This window comes from Vipera berus (genome assembly GCF_964194415.1).
Source record: "Vipera berus genome assembly, chromosome: 6".
NCBI classification, from domain to species: domain Eukaryota; kingdom Metazoa; phylum Chordata; class Lepidosauria; order Squamata; family Viperidae; genus Vipera; species Vipera berus.
In genome coordinates, this window is record NC_138208.1 from 34,503,919 (window position 1) to 34,523,084 (window position 19,166).

A 19,166-nucleotide genomic window follows, 5' to 3' on the forward strand; every position below is an offset into this window, starting at 1 on the left:
ATCGATCTGGAATTGGCAAGTCCTCACCATGGCATACAGGGCACAGTGCAGATGGAATGTTTGGATATTCCACAATCCACTTCTTTCCTGAGATCCCTTTTGCAACTGGGGGAACTATGCAAAAATAACAGTCACTATTATGATTGGTGGGTTCCCTCTACACCATTGGGACTGCGAAAGGCATGGACTTTTTCTTTTTATTTAGCCAATGACACAGATAGGTTGCACATGTAATGCAACAATAATGAGGGGCCCAACTCTTTTACTGATCCCCTATTTTGTATTACCACTGCCATCATACTACACTTTTGAGATGCAAATTTAACCTCACCACAAATGTAGCTGAAGTAAGACAAATGTATCTTGCAATGAAAGAACAATAAATTACAGTTAGATAATAATCTTTAGTCTCAAAGTGAAGATAATTTTATACACCTCCACGGGGTACCATTTTTATTGTTCTACTGTACTTCGTTGAGAAGTTAGATCATTAGATAATGATCATGATCATTAGATGCCTCCCTTCCTTGTAGGCAAATATGCTCACCTGTGTATAAATCTTTATTGTGAAATATCTTGAAAACTTTACCCAACCAGCACCTTAATCACCTGTTTTCTAATTCATCTAATCAAAATATGTAAGAATTAACACATTTTATCTTGGAGGTTGATAATTTCCCAAAATTTGTAGACCAGCTAGCCAAGGAAGCTGAAATCGACCAAGCCCAAAATAAGTACTGCTCCAATAAAGTGTGGAAGAGGTCACCCCCAGAAAGGAAGAGGGTGCCAACCAGACCCAAGGGCATGGCCCTGAAGAGCATGGAGGTCATGGAGTTCAAGCCCTCACCCAAATAGAGGGAGGGAACTCTGACCCCACCAGAGGGAGACCAAGGTTCTTGGACACCAACTACAATGACGACCCCTTGGTAAATGGGCTGATTGTGCTAGTAACTATGCCCATAGAATTGCACCTTCTGGGCACTGGGCAAAACACATCTCTGAAAGCCCTGTTAGATTCTGGATGTACCAGATGCCTAGTGAGCCCAGCTGTAGTAGAGAAGATGGGGATCCACTTAAGAAGGCTGAAAACCCTCCTTATTGGGAAGAATTGCAGCAGTGAAAATGAATGTTTTGCCAAAATTTTTATTTTTATTTCAAATGATACCTATACTTAAAAAGGATTTAAATTTGGAGGAATGGCAAAAAGGAATTAATAAATTTGTTTGGGCAGGGAAAAAGCCACGAGTTAAATTTAAGATAATGCAAGATACGCGTGAAAGAGGTGGTCTTAAAATGCCTAATTTTAAATTATATTATGAAGCTGCTGCTTTGTCAGCGATAAGTGACTGGTTTAATTTAACACAAGCGAGATTATTAAATCTTGAGGGTCATGATTTGTTATTTGGATGGCATGCATATTTATTGTATGATAAGAAGGTGGATAATGTGTTTAAGATACATATTTTAAGGTTTGCTCTGTTGCGAGTTTGGAAAAAGTACAGATACAAGTTAAATTATAAGATACCTAAATACACCTGTTCTCAAAGCAAGTCCATTTCATTGCCCAGAAGCTAGTGAAGATGTTTTTGCAGCACATCTATTGACTACATGGTATTCCTAAGGCCTTGAAGAATTTAAGGTGCAGCTGAAAGAAAGCCCTGAATTGGAGGAAGAGTCAGATGGCAAATCGGAAGAAGAGGAATCAGAGGTCTGAGAGATGGCAGCGGCTGGAGCACAGGAGGCAGCACCGCAGAGAGGCCGTCCATCTCAAGGAACCAGTGGCAGACCACCTCAACTAGCTGAGGTGAAACCGATTCCGATAGGTGTAAAGTTTGATGGAGACCTGAACTGATTGGGGTATTTCCTGGCACAAGTGTTCACCTACATGCAAATCTATGGGAGAACACTGCTTACCAATGTCGAGAAGGTTCATGTAGTTATGCTAGCTTTGGAAGGTGGAGCAGCTAACTGGATGTAGACCCTGTACAATTGCAACACACCTGAACTGAGGAACTTCAATCGCTTTATGGCCGTTCTCCACAGGCGTTTTGAAAACTGGCTGGCAGATAAGAAAGCCCGGGAGTGTATAAAGACAGTGAAGCAGGGAAGGAGACCAGTCGCAGAGTATACTGAAGAGTTCTGAGAATTGGCCAGTTGCCTTTGCTGGCTGGAAGACATCCTGGTAAGCTGTTTCCAGGATGGGCTCAACGAAGAACTATATAATGCTTGCGTAGCTCGCGGAGCCCTGGGACGGCTGTACGACTGGTGCCTGCTAGCTGAGGAAGAAGAGATCGATCAATGAAAGCATCTACATTGCCTGGTGAGACCAAGCTTCAAGCTGCAATCAGAGAAGTGAGGGGAGACTGCACAAGGTATGCCTGCCCTATCTCACAGCTTCAAATGTGGTAAAGAGGGACATAGAGCCATGGATTGCCACAGCAAGACACCTGCCAAGAGAGGGGATTGTCTACCAGCTGGAAGACCTCTGAGAGCCTCACTGCACCCCAAGGAGACTGAGAAATTGTAGAGCTCCCCTGGGATCGTGATTGAGAGGATTGAGCTCCAATTCCACGCTACGATGACCCAGAAGGGACGGAAAGTGACTACAAGAATGACCCATTGGTGAGTGAGCCAATTGACCCCATAACAGTGCCCCTAGAACTTTCCATACCTGGCACTGGGAAGACAGTAAAATTAGCCACCTTGTTGGACTCTGGGTGCACCTGATGCATAATTAGCCCAGACCTATTGGGGAAAATGGGTATAACTCTCAGGAGGCTAAAAACTCCAATTACCTTCAGCCAATTGGATGGCTCAGGTACATGAGGGGTGCCCACCAGCTTTGCCACCAGACCTTTACATATTGACCTGAGGGACCACACAGAGTCTCTAGCATTTATTGTGGCCCCAGGGATGAAGTGGCCATTAGTTCTGGGGCTGGCTTGGTTAAAGAAATAGAACCCTATGATCAACTAAAGGACAGCTAAAATTCCCACAGGAGGGGAGCCCTGCCCACGTCTGAAGAAAACAGTGGGAGATGTGGATTATGCCACAATTTTGCCTCTGCCCACAATGAGTCAGACTTGCAGAACCTCCCAATGGAATACTGAGTTTTGGCTGAAGCATTCAGTGAACAGAGAGAGGATGAACTTCTCCCTCACCGGCCCACAGACTATGCTATTGAAATCATTCCAGAGGTGAAATTGCCAAAACCAAAAATGTACTTTATGACTCCCAGGGAGTTAGGGAGTTAGGGAACTGGGAAAGTTCATGCTGGGTAGCAGCCGCTGTTTTATTCAGAGAAAAGAAAGATGGCTCTCTTTGTCTGTGAGTGGATTATAGGAGTCTGAATGCTGTGTGCATGGAAAACATATATCCACTACCTTTAATAAAAGACATGTTAGCACACTTATCTAAAGGGAATTTTTTCCCCAAGCTAGACTTGAGAGAAGCTTATTACCGCATACGAATAAAGAAAGGGGATGAATGGAAAACTGCCTTCAATTGCCTGCTCGGTTGCTTCCAATTTAAAGTTCTCCCTTTTGGGCTACAAGGGCCCCCTGCAGTATTCATGCAATTGATTAACAAAGTCCTACGTGATCAACTGTATAAAGGGGTTTTGGTTTACCTAAATGATATCCTTATTTACACTGAAATGAAAGATTAACATATTAAACTGGTCAGAGTGGTACTAAAAAAGCTGTGCCCTGCCTAACTGTTAAAGTGTGAGTTCCACAAAGATCTTATTACTTGGGCTATCGTATATCCAATGAGGGAATAGAGATGGACCCAGAGAAAGTGAGAGCAGTCCTGGACTGGTCTCCTCCAATAACCAGGAAACAGCTCCAAAGTTTCCTAGGATTTGAGAACTTCTACAGACAATTCATCCCATCTTTTACACAGATTGCCCTCCCAATCACAAACTTATTAAAAACCAGAGTGGGGGGGGGGAATAAGCCAAAGCCCAGTCAACCGTTAAAATGGACAGGAGCTTTTGAGAAACTTAAGAGACTTTTTTCTATGGAGCTGGTTTTGAAACTTCCAGACCCAGAGCAGCCATTTATAATTCAAGCTGATGCCAGCGATGTGGCTATGGGCGTGGTTTTGCTATAGAGAAATAAAGAAGGACAATTGCAACCTTCTGCTTACACCTCTAGGAAGTTATCAGAGACTGAGTAGAGGTGGGCAGCTTAGGAGAAGGAGGCCTATGCTGTTCTATAAGCTCTCCTCACTTGGAGGCATTTCCTGGAGGGGAATAAAATACCGTTTCAAGTATGGACTGATCATAAGAATCTTGAAGCCATGAAAACCCCCAGGAAGGCAAGGTGGTCCCAACATTTCCATCGTTTTGATTTCACTATTCATTACCTCCTGGGATAAAGAACTTTTTAGCTGAAGCCTTGTCCAGATTACCACAATAAGTAGAAAAGCAGAGGTGACTAAACCATTTTTACACCCCCATCAATTAGCAGCCTCTGTAACCAGCAGAGCCCAGTCGAAACTTTCCTGTCGGAAAGACCTTGTTACAGGATTTTAAAACTGTTTCGAAACCATAATAACCTGTGTGTGTTGAAAGATGGATTAGCATGGACTGGAGAAAAACTTTATGTTCCAGCAGTGTTAAGGCTTAAAGTAATGCAAGCAGGGCATGACTCAAAAACTACTGGACATTTTGGTTTTGTAAAGACTTTACAACTCATTAAAGGGCAATTTTGGTGGCCCATATTATTGAAAAAGGACATAGAAAGCTATGTAACCAGCTGCCCATATGTGCAGTGGCTAAACGGCGGCAATGGAAATCCCCAGGATTGCTTCAACTGGTAGCAAGTCCGTCAGCACCTTGGAGAGAGATCTCTATGGATTTTATTGTGGAACTGCCTGAAAGTGCTGGAAAGACTGTGATTTGGATCATTACAGATTTGTTCTCTAGAGAAGTCCATTTCATTCCATGCCCCAAGATCCCAACTGCAAAAACTTTAGCTAAACTCTTTGTGCAGAACATATATCTCTTTCATGGGGCCCCCTAGCATATAATTTCAGACAGAGAGGTTCAATTCACCTCTAAGTTCTGGAAAGCTTTTCTGGATCTGATGGGTTCTACTTAAGGATTATCATCTTCACATCATCTTCAAACGAATGGGGGGAGAGACTGAACTCAGTTCTAGAACAATACCTGAGATGTTTTTATTATCAACAGGACAATTGGTCTGACCTGTTACCATTTGCTGAGGTTGCTTATAATAATGCTATGCACTCTAGTACAGGTTTCACTCCATTTCAAGTAGCTAATGGCCAAACATTTGTGGCCATGCCCAAACTTCCCACCAAGGAGCCTGAAATACCCTCCTTGCAAGAATGGATTAAACAATTACAAAATACCTGGCCAGTAGTCAGGAAAACTCTGGATGAAGCCAGGGAGACCTATAAGAAGCTGATAAACAGGGGCCCTAAATTTCTTGGACCTTTTCCTGTCAAACGCATCATAAACCCTGTGACGGTGCAATTGGACTTGCTAAAGAACCTATGGAAAATCCACTGTTTTCCACTGCAGCTTACTCAAACCAGAGGTTACTTCTAATCTCAGGCTTCCTGCACCTCCAGTGCCCATGCTTATCATGGTTGAGGGTGAACAACATTTTGAAATTAAAGACATTTTGGACTCTCGTACACACCATGGGGTGACACAATGCTTAGTAGCTTGGAAGAATCTATCCTGCCCAGAATGAATGGGTGTACAAGAAACATGTTAGAGCCCCTAAACTTTTAAGACACTTCCACTCTCAATATCCTGATAAACCTAATTGATATACCTGTATTTTTTGTTCCCCTTCCCCTTTTGTCTTCTAGGTGGATTTCCCATTCTTCTAGGGGGCCTTATGTCAGGTCCCCAAAACCCTTATCGTTTTCCCTGCATATATGCTCTTGTTTTGGGGCCTGCCATTCTGCTGGGGGAAGGGGGTAATTTGCTTTCACTTGGGATGACTGTTGTTTTCTACCTTCCTCTCCCGCCTCTATCCATATTGAGAGAAGAAAGTGTCTCCCTTATCAGGGGGACAGTTACAGAGAAACGAAACTGGAGAAGACCTTGAGATGCATGCCAACTTGTGCCAGTTACCTAAACATCGTGCCATCTGTGGATTGGCTGGACTTTTGTGGGATTTGAGTGGGATTTTCCCCAGATCTCACCTTGACTTCCCTACTGTCACTAACCCCTAATAAAAGTTTCCTTTTGAGACAATGTCTGTTTTAAGAGTTCTGCTTCTTGGGTGGTTAGCTAAGGTGGGTCCTTACACCAGCCCACTTCTTCTGCGGCATCCCCAGACCTGCATTTCACAGAGGCCTTTCCGGAAGGCCACTGCACTCAAGAACCGAGCTATGGATTCAATCCATGGCTTAGTTCTGCAAGGCCTCTGCAGCTGAGAACTGAGCTATGGATTGAATCTGGAAAGGTCTTTGACTGTGAAATGGCCAGAGCTCCATTCTCAGCTGCAGAATGAAGCTGCTCCTTCAGCCGCAGAAGAAGTGGGCCAGTTGGGTGGAGCTGTCGGTGCCAGAGGTGAGTGGAAAAGACACCCCCCCCAAATAATACCTGGTGTCTCTTTGGGAGGAAAAAAAATAAGCCAAGGTCTTTATTTTTGGGGAAATACGATAGAGAGCAAACAAAAGAATTGAAATGGAAATGGGCTGGTCACATTGCAACAAGAACTGAAGGCAGGTAGACCAAGGCAGCCGTAGAATGGATCCCACTTGATAAAAAGTGTCCACGAAAGAGACCTAAAGCAAGATGGATTGACGACATCAGCAAGTACTGCAAGCCCAATTGGCAAAAGAAAGCTCAGGACCATATAGGTTGGAAATACGCAGAAGAGGCCTTCATCCTACAGTGGATTGACAGTGGCCAAAATGATGAATCAAATCAAGCAACTACTATATTATTATCACAGACAAACCATCAACAAGTTAAGCGGGGCTATTAATTTACCAATTCATTTGAACCAGTTAATTTTTCCCTAAGAATTTCACTTGATCAAAGATAAAGTGTGTTCAGGTCCCTTGTGCCACCAGACTGGCCAAATATTACCAATATAGAGGAGGTATCCCTGATGCCCCTATGGCTGATGTGATACTGTGCCATTTCTCTTCCTCCTCTTCCTCCCTCCTGTAGACAGGCATCACAGTGGTTCCCTTCAATTCTCTAACTTTTTCAAATGCTGTTGCTCCCCAAGCTCAACTTTTACCTTCTTCAGCTTCTCAGACTGCAGTTGCCAACCGTGTTACTAACTTAACAACTGCAGTGATTCACTTAACAACTGTGGCAAGAAACATCGTAAAGACAAAATTCGCTTAACAAATGTTTCACTTAGCAACATAAATTTTTCTCAGTGACCAGCTTTCTGTAATTCTTTCATCAAGGTGCTAAAGATAGGACAAAATGGTGTCCATCAGGAGTCAAACTCAACCGGATAACACCTAAATTCAGTAGAATTTACTTTTAATGATTAGGCATAAAATTGAGCTTTCCCAGTAATTGAATTCTAGGCTTTTTTAATTGCAGCATTTGACGGGAGAAGCACAAGCACAAGATTCTAAAAGCAGGGATTTTTTTTCCAGTTGATCTATCCAAACTACTTTGTTTATTATCACTTTTAGGTTAATTTCCAGCGCTTGTCCAAGGAAGTTTGTTATGTGACTATCTAATGCATTTGCCTGCCCAGGTAGCCAGGAAAGAAAGTGTGTCCATTAAATTCATGCATTCTAATTCAGTGACAGTATAAGTGAGAATACACTTGTCCAGTCATTGTGTGTGCAATGCTATCTATGTGGGAGGCACATTTGCATTGACACAAAGTCAGCCTAGCCATTTTTAATGTCAAGACTATTTTCACAATAGATTAAGAGTTCATGGCTTATTAACTTTAAAACATAGAAACATTTTTTATTTGGAACATTTAAACAATAACAACACATACAACACTACGTTTAAACAATATCAGTTAACTGACGCAAGGAATCTCTCATTTTTATGCTAAAAGCCAGTGCATACGTTCTGCTGCCACCGTCTCGTCCCGGAGAAAAGTACCATCTAACAACTCTAAAACGAGACAGTAGGCGCGCAAATCCTGCCTCCTGCATTTATTATGTAAATATGCTAAATAAACTCAATCCACATGCCGCGTCTACAGCAGCGGTCGCCGTCACACAACTGAACTTCAGGCCGGCGCGGTTAAAGGCCGGGAGGATGGGTAGGTGGGCGGGTTCCTGTGCTAGGGTACGCGCCCCGTCAGCTCGCGTGGTGCCTGGGCAGGGCGAAGCCTTCGCAGGCGCACAGCCCTTCCCCCCGCCGCCTCTTTACTTCAGGCGGACGCGCGCCGGGCTGGCTCAGTCGAAATGGGGAGGCGATAGGTTCGGGAACGCGCGGGCGCGCCTGCTGGCTTTGCTTTTGCTTCGCTTTCCTTTGCTCGAGCGAGCCTTTCGCTATTAAGCTGGTGGGTGGGAGCTTACCGAGAAGCAGCGGTTTTCCCCAGCAGTGGAGGAGGTGCGTTCTCTCGATACGGCATCCCGCTCTGCAACCAGAGGTTGTGGCTACTTGTGAGTGTTGAATGTTTCTTAGCATTGGGGGGCTCCGGGGGGAATGTGTCTGCGCTCCTTCCCAGGGGTAGTTTTGTACGAGCTGAGGGGCGTGGCGGGACGGTGTGGCTGCCATCCGCTGTTAGCTCCGCATCCAGCCGGTTTGGTCGCCTTGCAAAGACCCTGGGAAACCTGGGGCTGAGTGGCTGCTCCGGCAACAAGGGCGGCGAGATAATATTCGCTCGCTGTTCCCCGTGGCAACCGGCAGCTGCCGTTTTGTGGGGACAGACTCACCGCTTAGGATCCACCCTCCAGAAGCAAGGCGGTAAGGAGGGAAAGCTGTTTCCAAGTTCTCCCTGCTTTCCACCTGCCTCTTCAAGATGCCGAAAACCCTGGCGGCAGGCGAGTTATGGTCACCTATACTAAGTCCGTAGTGGGTCTTTAAAGGAAACTGGAAAGGTCGCAGGGCAAGCCCAGTCCTGCGCAAAAATCATTATGCGTGGAGTGATGCGATAGAGCCGAGATGGAAGAAATCGAGGCATGTCTTCCCTTTCCTGCCACACTGTCTGCCTGTGTCCCGCCTCTGGATTGTCCTTTTTGGTTTACAGTCTGAGGTGCTTTGGATGATATTCAGCATTTAACCTCTAGTTTTGCAATCGGGCCTTGCAGTTGTTGCAGCTGAAGCTCATGTCGCCTCAAGGCCTGGTATTTCTGCCATGAGCTGGAGTCCTAATGGTAATCACCCTCTTCCTTTCTCCTACTGTGTGGGTGTGCCTCAGTTGTGCATATCCATATTCACTGTGTCTGACAGCCAGGCTTGGTACAGCAGCACAATCAGTCCACCCTTTTTAGCATTCAGGGCTGGGCTCAAATTTGGGTGTCTGGCTCAACCTGTTCTGGCACAGCCTTTGAAATGCTACAGGCAGTGGCGTAGCGTGGGTTGTCAGCACCCGGGGCAAGGCAAGTAATTTGCGCCCCCTAACCCTTGGATTTTAGCACTCGAGTCTCTTCCACTAGCTCAGGAATTCTGGGAGTTGAAGTCCATGAGTCATAAAAGAGCCAAGGTTGCCTACCCTTGAGTTAGGTTCAAGGCAAAAAAGGGTCTCTGGAGAAGAGGGAAAATGCTAGTTTAAAACTGAAACAAGGCAACTTTAAGGTGCCTCAGCTGTGATTTAGGATGAGACAAAGAGAGGACATGACGTTGAAAATGGTTAATGGGGCATGTTTGTTCCACTCTTAGTGGATGTCAAGATAAACCCCACGAGAGAATGACCTTACAACAGATGTGAATAGGCTTGGACTACGTTTGTAGATTGAGTGCATACATCACATGGAGCGATGATGGGCTTCATCAAGATTTATGATCCCACAATTGGCTAGTTTTCTCCATCTTGTCCTAAACCCTGGATACCAACCACGGTTTATGGCTTAGCATGTGGTGTGGGGTGACCCAACATGTTAGGCAACAAACAATGACTTCCAACCTACAATGCCTCAGCTTCCCAAGGTTATTCCAAATTGTCCATATTCCAGATTGTTGCCTCCTGCAGACCCACAGTCCAGGCTACCCCCTTCCTCCCCCTTTCCCCTCCCAACCCGGGCTCGCTCGATGTCCTGGATTTCAAGTCCCAGTCATCACCAATTCGTCCAGGGTCAATCAAGGATGAGGGATGCTGTAGTCGAACGTACTGGGAAGTCTCTGCTTACCTGGGAATGAATCTAACGGAACTTGCTTCGGCTACTTCTCAGCACGGAGGGGATTGGACTATAAAGTGACCTTATTAAATTCAACACGGATTCGAGAGTGGGTCTTGTCAATTTCTCGGACCTACCCCCCCAAAGGGAAAACTCTGAAGTCCCGTTGACTAGTCAATTTCAGGCAGATTTCTCTTCCCAACTAGGACTAGGACAAGCGCCGTTCTCTTCCTTCCTTTTCTGGCAGAGATTTCAGGAACTTGGCGCTACCTGGACTTCCGTCCCTCTCCAGTCACCTTCCTCCTCTCCTCAATACCTTCCGGACAAGGTACATTGCCCCCCTCCCCCTCCTTACCCCACAATAGAAACCCAGTGAAACCAATTGCCCAAAGATAGCGGCTGTCTCAAAAGTGAACTTCCACGGCCGAGGGGAAGCTCCTCCGAATTCTCAACCTGGGAGCTCCCGTTTGTCTTGGTTAAGAGGAAGTTCAAGATCAGGGGCAGCCGCCGAGTGATTTTGAGAACCGCCTATCCGTTCCTCTTGCTTAAATGGAGGGTGATGGATTGGTTATTTAGATTTAACACCGACGCCTTCATTCAGGCCCCGTGAAGACGGGCGCGACCCGGCGAGTTCACGACTTCAGCAACCGGGTCTTCTGAATCTAAGAGAGATGGGGGGATCTCATCTTTACCTTTACCTCCGGGAAAGGAGACGGGGGCGGGAGCTGGGTCGGGGGGGGGGCGGGCTTGCAGGTTGAGAGCCAAGCGGAGGAGAGCCGCGGCGGGAGAAAGAGAGGGAGGCGAGACGCCGCCAAGCCTCCCCACCCCCACCCGAGAAAGGAGGCGATCCGCAGCCGCGAGAGGACGGGATCCCGCTCTGGCTGGGCGCAGCGAATGCGGTTGCTTTCTATGCTCCGCCCACTCGCTCGCTCCTCCGACCCTCGGTGAAGCAGAATCGTCCCCCTCCGGCGAGCTTAATGGGCGCCCCCCCAGATGTTGCGCCCGGTGCGGCCGGCCCCCCCTGCACCCCCCACGCTACGCCACTGTGCTACAGGTGAGCAAGTGGCTGCAGTTATTCCTGTGCCCCAGTGCTCTGTTCAGGGTCCAGTGATCTTCAACATCACCAATGATTGGGATGAGGGGATAGATGGGAAACTCATCAAATTTGCAGAAGACACCAAGCTGGCAGGAATAGCCAACACTCCAGAAGATAGGCTTAAGATACAGAAGGATCTTGACAGACTTGAACATTGGGCACTATCTAACAAAATGAAATTCAATGGTGAAAAAAGTAAGGTTCTACATTTAGGCAAGAAAAACCAAATGCACAGGTATAGTATAGGTGGTACCTTGCTCAATAGTAGAAACTGTGAGAGGGATCTCATAGTCCTAGTAGACAATCACTTAAATATCAGCCAGCATTATGCTCCAGCTGCCAAAAAAGCCAACACAGTGCTAGGCTGCATTAACAGAGGGATAGAATCAAGATCACATGAAGTGTTAACACCACTTTACAATGCCTTAGTAAGGCCACACTTGGAATACTGCATCCCGTTTTGGTCACCATGATGCAAAAAAGAGGTTGAGACTCTAGAAAGAGTACAGAAAAGAGCAACAAAGATGATTAGGGGATTGGAGTCTAAAACATATAAGGAACGGTTGCTGGAATTGGATATGTCTCATTTAATGAAGAGAAGGACTAGGAGTGACATGATAGCAGTGTTCCAATATCTCAGGGGTTGCCAAAAAGAGGGAGTCTAGCTATTCTCCATAGCACCTGAAGGCAGAACAAGAAGCAATTGATGGAAACTAATCAAAGAGAGAAGCAACCTAGAACTAGGAGAAATTTCCTGACAGAACAATTAATCAGTGGAACAACCTGCCTCCAGAAGTTGTGAATGCTCCAACACTGGAAGTTTTTAAAAAGAGACTGGACAACCATTTGTCTCAAATAGTATAGGGTTTCTTGCCTGAGTAGGGGGTTGGACTAGAAGAACTCCAAGGTCCCTTCCAATTTTTTTATCATCGTAGTCATGATCATCATCATCATCATCATCATCATCATCATCATTATTTTAGTATTAATTCCCTGTGGTGACAAAATAAGTAGGAGGGAAATGTGCTGGTTGCAGTGAAAGTCTGGGATTGGGTGGTGCCTTGTTGTTCCTCTGTCTGTTTGAAGCTGACATACCCTTTGATTATACCTTTTCTCTACAAAAATTATTCATTATTTAAATTGTTGAAACACTTCAGTTTTGCTTTTTAGTAAATAGCAAAATCCATATCTAGAGTAATCACCAACAATTACCAAAGCAAATTTGGCCCCTCCCATTGATGGCAATAGAGGGCCAATTAAATCAGCATGCACTAACTGAAAAATTCTTTCAGACTTTCACTTCTTTTGCTGACGGAGTATACTTTTGATTTGGCCTCTTTGCAAATAGCACAATCCAAATAATTGTCATAATCTTTTAACATTCAAACCTACAGCCAGGTCAGGCATTTTCTGTAATACTTTAAAGCTTGCATGACCCAACCCTTTGTGCAAAAAATGTGCACACCCATTATGCTTTGGGTGAAAAGTTTCCACACTGCCACCAGTTTCCTTGTGATTCAAAACATATAAATTGTTCATTTTCAAATCTTGTTCACACATCTTGTTATTCTTTATGATCTTACATGCACCTTCTGCAAAAATTACCTTATACCAGTTGTCCCCAATTTGGGTTTGAGCCTGGTGCCAAAGCTGATGAAGAACACCAGACATGAGGTGCAGATTTTGTTTCCTTTTATTGAAGCGCTTCAGCAAAAGGGGCCCCAGCCAGCAAAATGCCAGGACCCAGAAGAAAAGATTCAATAAGCTTTTATACAGTTTTTCAAGGCAAGATATAGAACCATTGACTAACAGGCATTCTAAAAGTTATCTAAAGGAGCCTCTATTGGCTCCATGCCATCCCTATTTCAAAGTCTTAACTAATTAACACTTCAAAAGTTATCTAACATGTATTCTATTGGCTCTATTTCAACCCTGTTACTAAAGGTTAACTAATAGGCATCCTAGAAGACTTTTAGCAAGTCTCTATTCCTATTCTTAGCAATATGTCTTGCATGATGTGCCTGACAGTCAACTCTTGTTTTCTACATTGAAAGGGGCCCCACTTATCCACACTCCCTTTTCCTTTATCTTTGTTATACAGGCCTTGCAAATACACACCTCCTCCCTTCCTTCTGTGTTCATGCCATAACCTTGCATTTTACAGCAAATGGTCCATCATACCCCCACTTTGAATCTGAGAATGGCTGAGTTTTCCAAGATTCACTTAGTACCAATATCTGTGTGCAGAGAGACTGTGTTGTCTGCCTTCAAGCAGAAAGGCAATTTGGAAGACACTGCAAACCACAACAGGTGATTAACAGAATAAAAGAGATAGACACAAAGACCTCAACCAGCTGAGGACAGGTAGCCATCCTGTCAGCCAATCCCATCAACTGTTGCCCAGAGAGACAAAATGATTGTTCCCAGCTGATTATTCCATCTCTCGTAAATGTTGCTCTTTTGTTTTGTTCAGGGACTGGAAAGACAAATGACATGCTTGACCAATAGCATGGCAGTGGCCTCCCTGTCATGCTAAGAGGTAATCTAACACCATGCAATGCTGGGCTGTAGTTTGGTCCAGCTGCTCAATCTCATTCTGCATTGCACAGACTATAAAAGCCATGGAATTGATTGTCTTCTCTAAATGACAGGTGAGGCTGATGAGTTCCTCTTGATTAGTAGGATGATGACCTGGATGGGCATGGTTAAATAACCTAAGGCAAAACAGTGTTGTCCTACACCTGAATAAAAATTGGTGGCCCATTTATTATAGAAGAACCATGAGTTAAGATCTTTGATCATTCATCCTGAACAAAGTCCACCAATGCTAAAGGATTAGTCCACCACAGGCTTCTGTGGGATATATTTAGGGTAGACTTTTCATTTGTTGTTCCAGAGCTCCTTGCTATGATAACAAAAACAGACCAGGAGTGGTTTTGGAATACCTGAACTTGCAAAAATCAGTCTGGTTCATATGGAACATAACAGAATTCTTATGCACTCCTTTGTGTAATTCTTGTACAACCAGATCAGGTTCATTGATGAAGGTAGGTATTAGGAACATCTCTGCCAATGTCATAGGGTGTTCATAGAGGAGGTGTAGAAGTTGCCTATGAGTTGATGGGCATCATATCATGAGCGTGAGCCAAAAACCAATTGCCCTTGACACTTGCCATAGTTAAGAGTGTCACTAGCCCCAATGTACAGAGGTTTGGACCAAACAAGTTCTTCCTATGGTCAGGAGTATGATAGAATCCTGACCCCATTTTGGAATTCCTAGATTATATGGATCCTCAGAACCATAATGTAGCTGAATAAAGGTGGAAACATCTTTTATCTTAAGCTCAATCTCCACAGTGTTAATCAGGCATAGGGGTTGATATGGTGACGGGTGGGCCCGACTGGTAAGTTTCTCCAATATGTCGGTTTGAGGTGGTCATGACTGGCTGTGGGTACAGACTTCCTCACATTTATGGCCTTAGCCTAACTGTTGTTAGATCTATCTCCTCTGCCATCTTGGCCTTCACCTCCCAACTTGTTAGTGGCACTACTTGATTGATCTTCTTAATTCTAATATGAGTAATCATCACTGTTAATCGAGAGAACAGCTGTGGTCAGTGTTCTTTCACCTCTCATGCATCTAGAGTTCCTAAGGCTTCTGTTTCTGGATCAGAAACTTGAGTCACAAGTCCTCTCCAGAAGAAGTTGCAGGCTGCACAGTCCAGGGATCAGGGATTGCTGTCTGTGGACACTTGTTTATTCTGGAATGATGTATCTAATGATGTATGGGTTGTCAGGAGCACTTGAAATGGTCCCTTACACTTCTCGTCCAAGGTGGCTTTTGGTCCCCACATCTTTATGAGCACCCAGTTTGATTATCTAAACTGGGGTATCGGGTCTCCTGTAGATAACGAGAAAGAATTCATGACCCCAGTGAGTTGTCTTACATATCGATGTAGGGTTGTTGCCCCCTTCCTCCCCCCTTTCCTGCTTAAGGGCGTTAGCTAGGAAGATGGTGTTTTGGCAGGCTTTTTGCTCTTCTTTTTTTATATAAAGATTTTATTAATTTTCTCTTGCATACATGTATTAATTTTTCAAACAACATGCTGTCTGGGTTTAAAAACGCTAATACATATTCAGTTCCTAATCCTTCATTCTTTTCTCTAGCCATTAATAAAATAAATCCCAAGTTTGATAATATTATGTTTCTTCTTTATCTTTCAATCTCATAGTTAATCTGTCCATCTCTGCGCATTCCAGTATTTTTTTGATTATTTCTTCCTCTGATGGTAGTCCTTCATTTTTCTAATATTGTGCAAAGATTATTCTTGCTGCTGTTGTGACATGTAAAAACAAATATAGGCTTTATTTGTTAGTCTTTTCTGGCATTATACCTAATAAGAAAAGTTCAGGTTTAAAATCAACTTGTTCTCCCAATATTTTTTCTAACCAAGCATGTATCATTTTCCAATAAGCCTTTGCTTTGCCACATGTCCACCAAACATGATAATACGTGCCTGAGTTATGTTTACATTTCCAGCATCTATCTGACATATTTTTGGTAATCTTGCTGGTGGCAAGGGCCATCTATAAAACATTTTATATAAATTTTCTTTATACGAAGTTGACATTGTCAATTTATAATTTCTCTCCCGTAGCTTTTGCCACTTTTCTAGTTCTATATTATAACCAAAGTGTTTCACCCATCTTATCATTGTTTCTTTAACTTGTTCACTTTCCATTTCCAGAATTAACAAAAAAATTATACATTTTCTTAATTAATTTCTCATCTGAGGTTAACAAAATCTTATCAAATACATTGTTCTTTATAAAATCCATACAGTTTCACGTCTTTTTCATATCTATTTTGCACCTGTAAATGTGCCCATCATGACAGGTTGATACCCTGATTTTCCAGTTCTTGTTTAGATTTTAAATTCCCATCAATATTTAGAATATCTCTATATGTCCATTTTTTTCCAAAATCTATCAAGTTTGGACGTACAAACAACTTCCATTGTTGATATTTTTTCCCATACTATTAACAAAACATTTCTTATATAGTGATTTTGGAAATACTTATGAACTCTATTTTTCCCATACCATAAGGAAGCGTGCCTTCCCAATTGTAAGTTATGACCCTCCAAATATAACAACCTTTTATTTCTAAGAGTTATCCATTCTTTCACCCATGTTAAAATGGATGCTTGATAATACAAGGCCCACTCCGGTAACCCAAAACCTCCATTTTCCTTAGCGTCTTATAATGTTTTCATCTTAATTCTAGCTTTCTTTCCTTGCCAGACAAAATTCAAAATTAATGAGTTTAGGTCTTGGAAGAATTTTTCTCAAGTTTTATTGGAATTGTTTGAAATAAAAATAGAATCTTCCACAATACATTCATTTTCACTGTAGTAATTCCTCCTAATATTGATAATTGAAAATGTTGCAAAACCCCCGCTTGCCTGAGGCAAGCCAGCAATTGGGAAAATCAGATAGCAAAGCCACCAAGAACTCCTTGCCCTGCCCCTGATGGGATTAACTCCCAAAATAGAAACTGGACAAAAGAAATATCACAAATAAGACAAGAAAGGGAACATTGGACAACCATTAAAACATACATAAAAAAGAAGGAACCAGCAAACCCACAGCCCTAGGGCAGAAAAAAAGCATATAAAAATCACAACTCAGAACTGGGAGACCACCTTGCAAGGCAGGAATGCTAAAGTCACTCCTCTGTCCTCCTCCTCCTCCTCCTCCTCCTCCTCCTCCTCCTCCTCCTCCTCCTCCTCCTCCTCCTCCTCCTTTTCCTGAAATAAAGACCTGCTTTGCCATAGCTGCTGTCCTCAAATGTCTTCATCATCGGCTTTCCCCAGCTGGAAACGAACGGGAAATTCTTCTGACAGTACCATCAGCATTTATCCCTTGCTACCCACTGTTAGTGGCTGCTTCTGTGTTCTAACTATTGCTTTCTTTTTTTCTGTTCTTTCTGTCTTTTCAACATCCATCTTCCATCATGCAACATCCACCTCTCGCTGTCTTCTACTTCCCACGTTTTTCTCTCTCCATATTTCTATAGTACATTCTTGTTCCTTCAACATTCTAAGGCTTGTGTTAAGGCGTACAATTCACACATTTGAGCTGATCCTGTTAGTGGCAGTCTCCCTGCTGCTAACAATTTTGATGCATGCAATTCACAAATCTGTGCAAACCAACTTAAAAACAACTTTCCTGTTTCTTCCTTCTATTATCCAGTAATTCACTGCCCTTCTGCCACTCTGGCCTAACTTCTCTCTTTTCTGCTTCCACAAGTACACATCTTCTATCAACTTTACATAAGCCAACTCTTTCCCTTTACTATTAATCCTCTTCATTTCTCTTCTCCAAAAGTATTCAAAAAAATCCATACTTGGAGTCAGTGTATATATTCTGCTTCTCCCTTATTAACAACCTCAGAGCCTGCTGTAAGGCATAAAATCCACAGGTTAGTGCTAACCAAGGGAGGGAAATTCTCCCAGCTTCCACTCACATTTTCTTCTCCCCATGTACTATCGCACCTTCATTATGTTCCTCTTTTTCTTTTTCCCAACTACTTTGCTATGAACAAGTGGTTACCTCCTTTCGGCTTTCTGATTTAAAATTACCCACACTTAATAAGAAATGCTAACCACCAAGACTTCCCCAAATGTCAATTTTAGACAAAAATGCTACTGGTTGCCTCTTTTCCCCCAGTTCTGGATCAAAACCTCCCCCAAGCCATTCCCTTGCCTACATTTACAAACAAATTACCTAGTGAAGATCCAACAAAGGAGAGTGCTCACCAAACTCTGTTAGAGCTTGTTAACATTAGGCTCCTTTTCTAACAGTTTTACATACAAATCTTTAGTCAAAACAACATAGCCATTCACAATCCTAAAAATCTTCTGAACTCCTTCTGTGTTCCAAACAAGGATTGAACCACAATTTTCTCAATTCTCCCAGATATCACCCTTCATCATTCTGAGCCAATGAAATAGTTTTATATCAAACTTTAGCATTGCTTTCAATATAAAGGTAGTCATATTCCAATTTAATCAGATTCCAGTCAGATGGAAACAAACTTCCATCAAGTAGGTTAAAACTTACAAATCTAAACAAAACAACGCAGAGTAATTTCTTTTAAAACTCAAAGATTTTTTAAAAATTGTCCAACAAGTACTGTCTTCTCTTTCCAGAAAAAAAATGCAAGCTGAAACTGCAAGAGTAGGCATCACATTTCACATCTACCCCCCTTCCTCAGACCAGAATTCTAAGCAGAGGAAAAAAACAGTTAAAACAACCAGCCCTCCCTTCTTCTCTCTCTCTCTCTCAGTCTTAAAAGTAACACAGGAGGGGGGGGGGGAGAGAAAGAGACTGGAGGGGAAAAAAAGGTAAAAGGAATTTTACAAAAATCTCACCACTAAAAAAATAGCTTGCTCTCTTTCACAAGCATTTTCCATAAATTCACTCACAGATGCCCCACAAAACTCTTCACATGCAAACACTTGCTATTGGTTTTCTTTTCCTTTTACAACAATAAAATCAGCAATTTACTGTTCCTTTCACAGCCTGGGATGAGGGTGGGTGGGTTTTGAGGTCTAACACAGACACACATTTACACATCAGCAAATTAACTCATTCACGTCCAGGGCTTTTTTCCCTCATAGAATGCTCAGAACGGAGTTCCGGCACCTTTTTTGTATGGAACCTTGTAGGGTAAGCAAGGCAGGTTGTATGACGTGTGAGTTCCAGCACCTTTTTCTTTTACAAAAAAAGCACTGTTCACGTC